Below are 9,438 nucleotides of genomic sequence, written 5' to 3' on the forward strand. Positions count from 1 at the left end.
CCGACCCTCCTCCTGGTGTGGCAGACACTAACCCTGGCATGGCAGACCCTCACCCTGGTGCCGCAGACCCTCACCCTGGCATGGCGGATCCTTACCCTGGTGCGGTGAACTCTCAGCCTGGTGTGGTGAACTCTCAGCTAGTGTGGCGGACCCTCACCCTGGTGTGGTGAACTCTCACCCTGGTATGGCGGACCCTCAGCCTGGTGTGGCGGGCCCTCTGCGTGGTGTGGCGGACCCTAACCCTGGCATGGCGGATCCTCACCCTGGCATGGCGGACCCTCAGCCTGGTATGGCAGACACTAACCCTGGCATGGCGGGAACTCATCCTGGTGTGGCCGACCCTCCTCCTGGTGTGGCAGACACTAACCCTGGCATGGCAGACCCTCACAGTGGTGCCGCAGACCCTCACCCTGGTGTGGCAGACTCACCCTGGTGTGGTGAAATCTCAGCCTGGTGTGGCAGACCCTCAGCCTGGCATGGCAGACCTTCACCCTGGTGTGGTGAACTCTCAGCTAGTGTGGCGGACCCTCAGCCTGGTGTGGTGAACTCTCAACCTGGTGTGGCGGACGCTCAGCCTGGTGTGGTGAACTCTCAGCCTGGCATGGCAGACCTTCACACTGGTGTGGCAGACCCACACGCTGGTGTGGCTTACCCTCACCCTGGTGTGGAGAACTCTCAGCCTGGTGTGGCTTACCCTCACCATGGAGTGGAGAACTCTCAGCCTGGTGTGGCTTACCCTCACCCTGGTGTGGAGAACTCTCAGCCTGGTGTGGCTTACCCTCACCCTGGTGTGGAGAACTCTCAGCCTGGTGTGGCTTAAACTCACCCTGGTGTGGAGAACTCTCAGCCTGGTGTGGCTTACCCTCACCATGGAGTGGAGAACTCTCAGCATGACATGGCGGACCCTCACCCTGGTGTGGCAGATCTTCAGCCTGGTGTGGCAGATCTTCAGCCTGGTGTGGCGGACACTCAGCCTGGTGTGGCGGACACTCAGCCTGCTGTGGCGGACCCTAATCCTGGCATGGCGGATCCTTACCCTGGTGTGGCAGACCCTCACCCTGGTGTGGCAGATCCTCACCGTGGTGTGGCAGACCCGCAGCCTGATGTGGCGGACCCTCACCCTGGCATGGCAGACTCGCACCCTGGTGTGGCAGACCCTCACCCTGGTGTGGTGGACCCTCAGTCTGGTGGGGCGAACGCTCAGCTGGTGTGGTGAACTCTCAGCCTGTTTTGGCGCACTCTCATCCTGGCATGGCGGACCTCACCCCGGTATGTATAACTCAGCTGGTGTGGCAGCCCCTCACCCAGGTGTGGTGAACTCTCAGCTGGTGTGGCAGCCCCTCACCCTGGTATTGAGAACTCTCAGCTGGTGTGGCAGACCCTCAGCCTGGCATGGCAGACCTTCACCCTGGTGTGGTGAACTCTCAGCTAGTGTGGCGGACCCTCAGCCTGGTGTGGTGAACTCTCAACCAGGTGTGGCGGACCCTCAGCCTGCTGTGATGAACTCTCAGCCTGGCATGGCAGACCTTCACACTGGTGTGGCAGACCCACACGCTGGTGTGGCTTACCCTCACCCTGGTGTGGAGAACTCTCAGCCTGGTGTGGCGGACCCTCACCCTGGTGTGGAGAACTCTCAGCCTAGTGTGGCGGACCCTCACCCTGGTGTGGAGAACTCTCAGCCGGGTGTGGCTTACCCTCACCATGGAGTGGAGAACTCTCAGCCTGGTGTGGCTTACCCTCACCATGGAGTGGAGAACTCTCAGCCTGGTGTGGCTTACCCTCACCATGGAGTGGAGAACTCTCAGCATGACATGGCAGACCCTCACCCTGGTGTGGCAGATCTTCGGCCTGGTGTGGCAGATCTTCAGCCTGGTGTGGCGGACACTCAGCCTGGTGTGGCGGACCCTAATCCTGGCATGGCGGATCCTTACCCTGGTGTGGCAGACCCTCACCCTGGTGTGGCAGATCCTCACCGTGGTGTGGCGGACCCGCAGCCTGATGTGGCGGACCCTCACCCTGGCATGGCAGACCCTCACCCTGGTGTGGCAGACCCTCACCCTGGTGTGGTGGACCCTCAGTCTGGTGGGGCGAACGCTCAGCTGGTGTGGTGAACTCTCAGCCTGTTTTGGCGCACTCTCATCCTGGCATGGCGGACCTCACCCCAGTATGTATAACTCAGCTGGTGTGGCAGCCCCTCACCCAGGTGTGGTGAACTCTCAGCTGGTGTGGCAGCCCCTCACCCTGGTATTGAGAACTCTCAGCTGGTGTGGCAGACCCTCACCCTGGTGCGGCAGACCCTCACCCTGGCGTGGCGGATCCTCAGCCTGGTGTGGCAGTCCTTCAGCCTGGTGTGGCAGACCCTCACCATGGTGTGGAGAACTCTCAGCCTGGTGTGGCTTACCCTCACCCTGGTGTGGAGAACTCTCAGCCTGGTGTGGCTTACCCTCACCATGGAGTGGAGAACTCTCAGCATGACATGGCGGACCCTCACCCTGGTGTAGCAGATCTTCAGCCTGGTGTGGCGGACACTCAGCCTGGTGTGGCGGACACTCAGCCTGGTGTGGCGGACCCTAATCCTGGCATGGCGGATCCTTACCCTGGTGTGGCAGACCCTCACCCTGGTGTGGCAGATCCTCACCGTGGTGTGGCGGACCCGCAGCCTGATGTGGCGGACCCTCACCCTGGCATGGCAGACCCTCACCCTGGTGTGGCAGACCCTCACCCTGGTGTGGTGGACCCTCAGTCTGGTGGGGCGAACGCTCAGCTGGTGTGGTGAACTCTCAGCCTGTTTTGGCGCACTCTCATCCTGGCATGGCGGACCTCACCCCAGTATGTATAACTCAGCTGGTGTGGCAGCCCCTCACCCAGGTGTGGTGAACTCTCAGCTGGTGTGGCAGCCCCTCACCCTGGTATTGAGAACTCTCAGCTGGTGTGGCAGACCCTCACCCTGGTGCGGCAGACCCTCACCCTGGCGTGGCGGATCCTCAGCCTGGTGTGGCAGTCCTTCAGCCTGGTGTGGCAGACCCTCACCATGGTGTGGCAGACCCTCACCCTGGTGTGGTGGACCCTCAGCCTGGTGTGGAGAACTCTCAGCCTTGCGTGGCAGTTCCTCACCCAGGTGTGGTAGACCCTCAGGCTGGTATGCAGACCCTTATCCTGGCATGGTGGACCCTCAGCCTGGCATGGCGGACCCTCACTCTGGTGTGGCGAACTTTCAGCCTGGCATGGCGGACCTTCAACCTGGTGTGGTAAACTCAGCCTGGTGTGGCGGACCCTAACCCGGGCATGGCGGTCCCACACCCAGGCATGGCGGACCCTCACCTGCTGTGGTGGACCCTCACCCTGGCATGGCGGACCCTCACCCTGGCGTGGCAGATCCTCACCCTGGTGTGGCGAACGCTCAGCTGGTGTGGTGAACTCTCAGCCTGTTGTGGCGCACCCTCATCCTGGCATGGCGAACCTCACCCCGGTATGTATAACTCAGCTGGTGTGGCAGCCCCTCACCCTGGTATTGAGAACTCTCAGCTGGTGTGGCAGACTCTCACCCTGGTGCGGCAGACCCTCACCCTGGCGTGGCGGATTCTCAGACTGGTGTGGCGGACCCTCTCCGTGGTGTGGCAGACCCTCACCCTGGTGTGGTGGACCGTCAGTCTGGTGTGGAGAACTCTCAGCCGGTGTGTCAGACCCTCACCTGGTGTGGCAGACCTTCAGCCTGGTGTGGCGGACCCTCAGCCTGGTGTGGCGGACCCTAATTCTGGCATGGCGGATCCTTACCCTGGTGTGGCAGACCCTCACCCTGGTGTGGCAGATCCTCACCGTGGTGTGGCAGACCCGCAGCCTGATGTGGCGGACCCTCACCCTGGCATGGCAGACCCTCACCCTGGTGTGGTGGACCCTCAGTCTGGTGGGGCGAACGCTCAGCTGGTGTGGTGAACTCTCAGCCTGTTTTGGCGCACTCTCATCCTGGCATGGCGGACCTCACCCCGGTATGTATAACTCAGCTGGTGTGGCAGCCCCTCACCCAGGTGTGGTGAACTCTCAGCTGGTGTGGCAGCCCCTCACCCTGGTGCGGCAGACCCTCACCCTGGTGTGGCAGACACTCAGCCTGGTGTGGCAGACCCTCACCCTGGTGTGGCAGACACTCAGCCTGGTGTGGCAGACCCTCAGCCTAGTGTGGCAGACCCTCAGCCTGCTGTGATGAACTCACAGCCTGGTGTGGCAGACCCTCAGCATTGTGTGGCAGACCCTCACCCTGGTGTGATGGACCCTCACCCTGGTGTGGCAGACCCTCACCGTGGTGTGGTGAACTCTCAGCCTGGTGTGGCAGACCCTCAGCCTGGTGTGGCAGACACTCACCCTGGTGTGGCAGACCCTCACCGTGGTGTGGTGAACTCTCAGCCTGGTGTGGCAGACCCTCAGCCTGCTGTGGCAGATCCTCACCCTGGTATGGAGAACTTTCAGCCGGTGTGTCAGACCCTCACCCTAGTGTGGCAGACCCTCACCCTGGCATAGCGGACCCTCAGCCTGGAGTGGCGGACCCTCACCCTGGTATGGAGAATTCTCAGCTGCATGGCTGACCCTCACCCTGCTGCGGTAGACCTTCACCCTGGCATGGCGGACCCTCAGCCTGGTGTGGCGGACCCTCAGCCTGGTGTGGCAGACCCTCAACCTGGAGTGGTGGACCCTCGGCCTGGTGTGGAAGACCCTTAGCCTGGTATGGTGAACTCTCTGCCTGGTGTGGCGAACCCTCAGCTGGTGTGGCAGACCCTCAGCCTGGTGTGGCAGACCCTCACCCTGCTGTGGCGGACGCTCACTCTGGCATGGCGGACCCTCTGCCTGGTGAGGTGGACCCTCAGCCTGGTATGACAGACCCTCAGCCTGGTGTGGAGAACTCTCACCCTGGCATAGTGGACCTTCACATTGGTGTGGCAGACCCTCACCCTGGTGTGGTGGACCCTCAGCCTGGTGTGGTGAACGCTCAGAGGTGTGGTGGACCCTCAGCCTGGTGTGGTGGACCCTTAGCCTGGTGTGGTGAACGCTCAGAGGAAAAAGTGAGGTCTGCAGATGCTGGAGATCAGAGCTGAAAATGTGTTGTTGGTTAAAGTGCAGCAGGTCAGGTAGCATCCAAGGAACAGGAAATTCGACGTTTCGGGCATAAGCCCTTCATCAGGAATGAGTAAAGTGTGTCCAGCAGACTAGGATAAAAGGTAGGAAGGAGGGACTTGGGGGAGGGACGATGGAGATGTGATAGGTGGAAGGTGAGGGTGATAGGCCGGAGTGGGGTGGGGGCGGAGTGGTCAGGAAGAAGATTGAACTCTCAGCCTGGCATTGCGTACCTTCATCCTGGTGTGGTGGACCCTCAGCCTGGTGTGGTGGACCCTCAGCCTGATGTGGCAGATCCTCACCCTGGAATGGAGAACTCTCAGCTGCTTGGCTGACCCTCACCCTGGTGTGGCGGATCCTTACCCTGGTGTGGCGGACCCTCAGCCTGGCTTGGTGGACCCTCAGCCTGGCTTGGTGGACCCTCAGCCTGGTGTGGCAGACACTCAGCCTGGGATGGCAGACCCTCACCCTGGTGTGGCGAACTCTCAGCCTGGTGTGGCATCCCTCACCCTGGTGTGGAGAACTCTCAGCCTGGTTTGGCAGACCCTCACCCTGGCGTGGCAGACCTTCAGCCTGGTGTGGTACACTCTCAGCGTGGTGTGGTGGACCCTCAGCCTGGTGTGGCACTCACTCAGCCTGGTGTGGTGGTCCCTCAGCCTGGTGTGGTGAACTCTCACCCTGGTATGGAGAACTCTCAGCTGGTGTGGCAGACCCTCACCCTGCTGTGGTGGACGCTCACTCTGGCATGGTGGACCCTCACCCTGGTGTGGTGAACTCTCAGCCTGGTGCGGTGGACCCTCAGGCTTGTGTGGCAGACCCTCACCCTGATCTGGTGAACTCTCAGCCTGGCATGGCAGACCCTCACCCTGCTGTGGCGGACCCTCAGCCTGGTATGGCAGACACTAACCCTGGCATGGCGGGAACTCATCCTGGTGTGGCCGACCCTCCTCCTGGCATGGCAGACCCTCACCCTGGTGCTGCAGACCCTCACCCTGGTGTGGCAGACTCACCCTGGTGTGGGGAACTCTCAGTCTGGCATGGTAGACCCTCAGCCTGGCATGGCAGACCTTCACCCTGGTGTGGTGAACTCTCAGCTAGTGTGGCGGACCCTCAGCCTGCTGTGATGAACTCTCAGCCTGGCATGGCAGACCTTCACACTGGTGTGGCAGACCCACACGCTGGTGTGGCTTACCCTCACCCTGGTGTGGAGAACTCTCAGCCTGGTGTGGCTTACCCTCACCATGGAGTGGAGAACTCTCAGCCTGGTGTGGCTTACCCTCACCATGGAGTGGAGAACTCTCAGCCTGGTTTGGCAGACCCTCACCCTGGTGTGGAGAACTCTCAGCCTGGTGTGGCTTACCCTCACCATGGAGTGGAGAACTCTCAGCCTGGTTTGGCTTACCCTCACCCTGGTGTGGAGAACTCTCAGCCTGGTGTGGCTTACCCTCACCATGGAGTGGAGAACTCTCAGCATGACATGGCGGACCCTCACCCTGGTGTGGCAGATCTTCAGCCTGGTGTGGCAGACCCTCAGCCTGGTGTGGCAGACCCTCAGCCTGGTGTGGCGGACACTCAGCCTGGTGTGGCGGACCCTAATCCTGGCATGGTGGATTCTTACCCTGGTGTGGCAGATCCTCGCCGTGGTGTGGCAGACCCGCAGCCTGGTGTGGCAGACCCGCAGCCTGGTGTGGCGGACCCTCAGTCTGGTGTGGCAGACCCTCACCCTGGCGTGGCAGATCCTCACCCTGGTGTGGCGAACGCTCAGCTGGTGTGGTGAACTCTCAGCCTGTTGTGGCGCACCCTCATCCTGGCATGGCGGACCTCACCCCGGTATGTATAACTCAGCTGGTGTGGCAGCCCCTCACCCTGGTATTGAGAACTCTCAGCTGGTGTGGCAGACTCTCACCCTGGTGCGGCAGACCCTCACCCTGGCGTGGCGGATCCTCAGACTGGTGTGGCGGACCCTCTCCGTGGTGTGGCAGACCCTCACCCTGGTGTGGTGGACCGTCAGTCTGGTGTGGAGAACTCTCAGCCGGAGTGTCAGACCCTCACCCAGGTGTGGCAGACCTTCAGCCTGGTGTGGCGGACCCTCAGCCTGGTGTGGCGGACCCTAATTCTGGCATGGCGGATCCTTACCCTGGTGTGGCAGACCCTCACCCTGGTGTGGCAGATCCTCACCGTGGTGTGGCAGACCCGCAGCCTGATGTGGCGGACCCTCACCCTGGCATGGCAGACCCTCACCCTGGTGTGGCAGACCCTCACCCTGGTGTGGTGGACCCTCAGTCTGGTGTGGCGAACGCTCAGCTGGTGTGGTGAACTCTCAGCCTGTTTTGGCGCACTCTCATCCTGGCATGGCGGACCTCACCCCGGTATGTATAACTCAGCTGGTGTGGCAGCCCCTCACCCAGGTGTGGTGAACTCTCAGCTGGTGTGGCAGCCCCTCACCCTGGTATTGAGAACTCTCAGCTGGTGTGGCAGACCCTCACACTGGTGCGGCAGACCCTCACCCTGGCGTGGCGGATCCTCAGCCTGGTGTGGCAGTCCTTCAGCCTGGTGTGGCAGACCCTTACCATGGTGTGGCAGACCCTCACCCTGGTGTGGTGGACCCTCAGCCTGGTGTGGAGAACTCTCAGCCTTGCGTGGCAGTTCCTCACCCAGGTGTGGCAGACCCTCAGGCTGGTATGCAGACCCTTATCCTGGCATGGTGGACCCTCAGCCTGGCATGGCGGACCCTCACTCTGGTGTGGCGAACTTTCAGCCTGGCATGGCGGACCTTCACCCTGGTGTGGTAAACTCAGCCTGGTGTGGCAGACCCTCACCCTGGTGTGGCAGACACTCAGCCTGGAGTGGCGGACCCTCACCCTGGTATGGAGAATTCTCAGCTGCATGGCTGACCCTCACCCTGCTGCGGTAGACCTTCACCCTGGCATGGCGGACCCTCAGCCTGGTGTGGCAGACCCTCAACCTGGAGTGGTGGACCCTCAGCCTGGTGTGGAAGACCCTTAGCCTGGTATGGTGAACTCTCTGCCTGGTGTGGCGAACCCTCAGCTGGTGTGGTGGACACTCACCCTGGTGTGGCAGACCCTCAGCCTGGTGTGGCAGACCCTCACCCTGCTGTGGCGGATGCTCACTCTGGCATGGCGGACCCTCTGCCTGGTGTGGTGGACCCTCAGCCTGGTGTGGTGAACTTTCACCCTGGCATGGTATGACAGACCCTCAGCCTGGTGTGGTGAACTCTCACCCTGGCATAGCGGACCTTCACATTGGTGTGGCAGACCCTCACCCTGGTGTGGTGGACCCTCAGCCTGGTGTGGTGAATGCTCAGAGGTGTGGTGGACCCTCAGCCTGGTGTGGTGAACGCTCAGAGGAAAAAGTGAGGTCTGCAGATGCTGGAGATCAGAGCTGAAAATGTGTTGTTGGTTAAAGTGCAGCAGGTCAGGCAGCATCCAAGGAACAGGAAATTCGACGTTTTGGGCATAAGCCCTTCATCAGGAATGAGGAAAGTGTGTCCAGCAGACTAAGATAAAAGGTAGGGAGGAGGGACTTGGGGGAGGGGCGATGGAGATGTGATAGGTGGAAGGAGGTTAAGGTGAGGGTGATAGGCCGGAGTGGGGTGGAGGCAGAGTGGTCAGGAAGAAGATTGAACTCTCAGCCTGGCATTGCGTACCTTCATCCTGGTGTGGTGGACACTCACCCTGGTGTGGTGGACCCTCAGCCTGGTGTGGTGGACCCTCAGCCTGATGTGGCAGATCCTCACCCTGGAATGGAGAACTCTCAGCTGCTTGGCTGACCCTCACCCTGATGTGGTAGACCCTCACCCTGGTGTGGCGGATCCTTACCCTGTGTGGTGGACCCTCAGCCTGGCTTGGTGGACCCTCAGCCTGGTGTGGCAGACACTCAGCCTGGTATGGCAGACCCTCACCCTGGTGTGGCGAACTCTCAGCCTGGTGTGGCATCCCTCACCCTGGTGTGGAGAACTCTCAGCCTGGTGTGGCAGACCCTCACCCTGGCGTGGCAGACCTTCAGCCTGGTGTGGTACACTCTCAGCGTGGTGTGGTGGACCCTCAGCCTGGTGTGGCACTCACTCAGGCTGGTGTGGTGGTCCCTCAGCCTGGTGTGGTGAACTCTCACCCTGGTATGGAGAACTCTCAGCTGGTGTGGCAGACCCTCACCCTGCTGTGGTGGACGCTCACTCTGGTGTGGTGAACTCTCAGCCTGGTGTGGTGGACCCTCAGCCTGGTGTGGTGGACCCTCAGGCTTGTGTGGCAGACCCTCACCCTGATCTGGTGAACTCTCAGCCTGGCATGGCAGACCCTCACCCTGCTGTGGTGGACC

The sequence above is a fragment of the Hemiscyllium ocellatum genome, chromosome 1 (assembly GCF_020745735.1).
Source record: "Hemiscyllium ocellatum isolate sHemOce1 chromosome 1, sHemOce1.pat.X.cur, whole genome shotgun sequence".
Classification (NCBI taxonomy): domain Eukaryota; kingdom Metazoa; phylum Chordata; class Chondrichthyes; order Orectolobiformes; family Hemiscylliidae; genus Hemiscyllium; species Hemiscyllium ocellatum.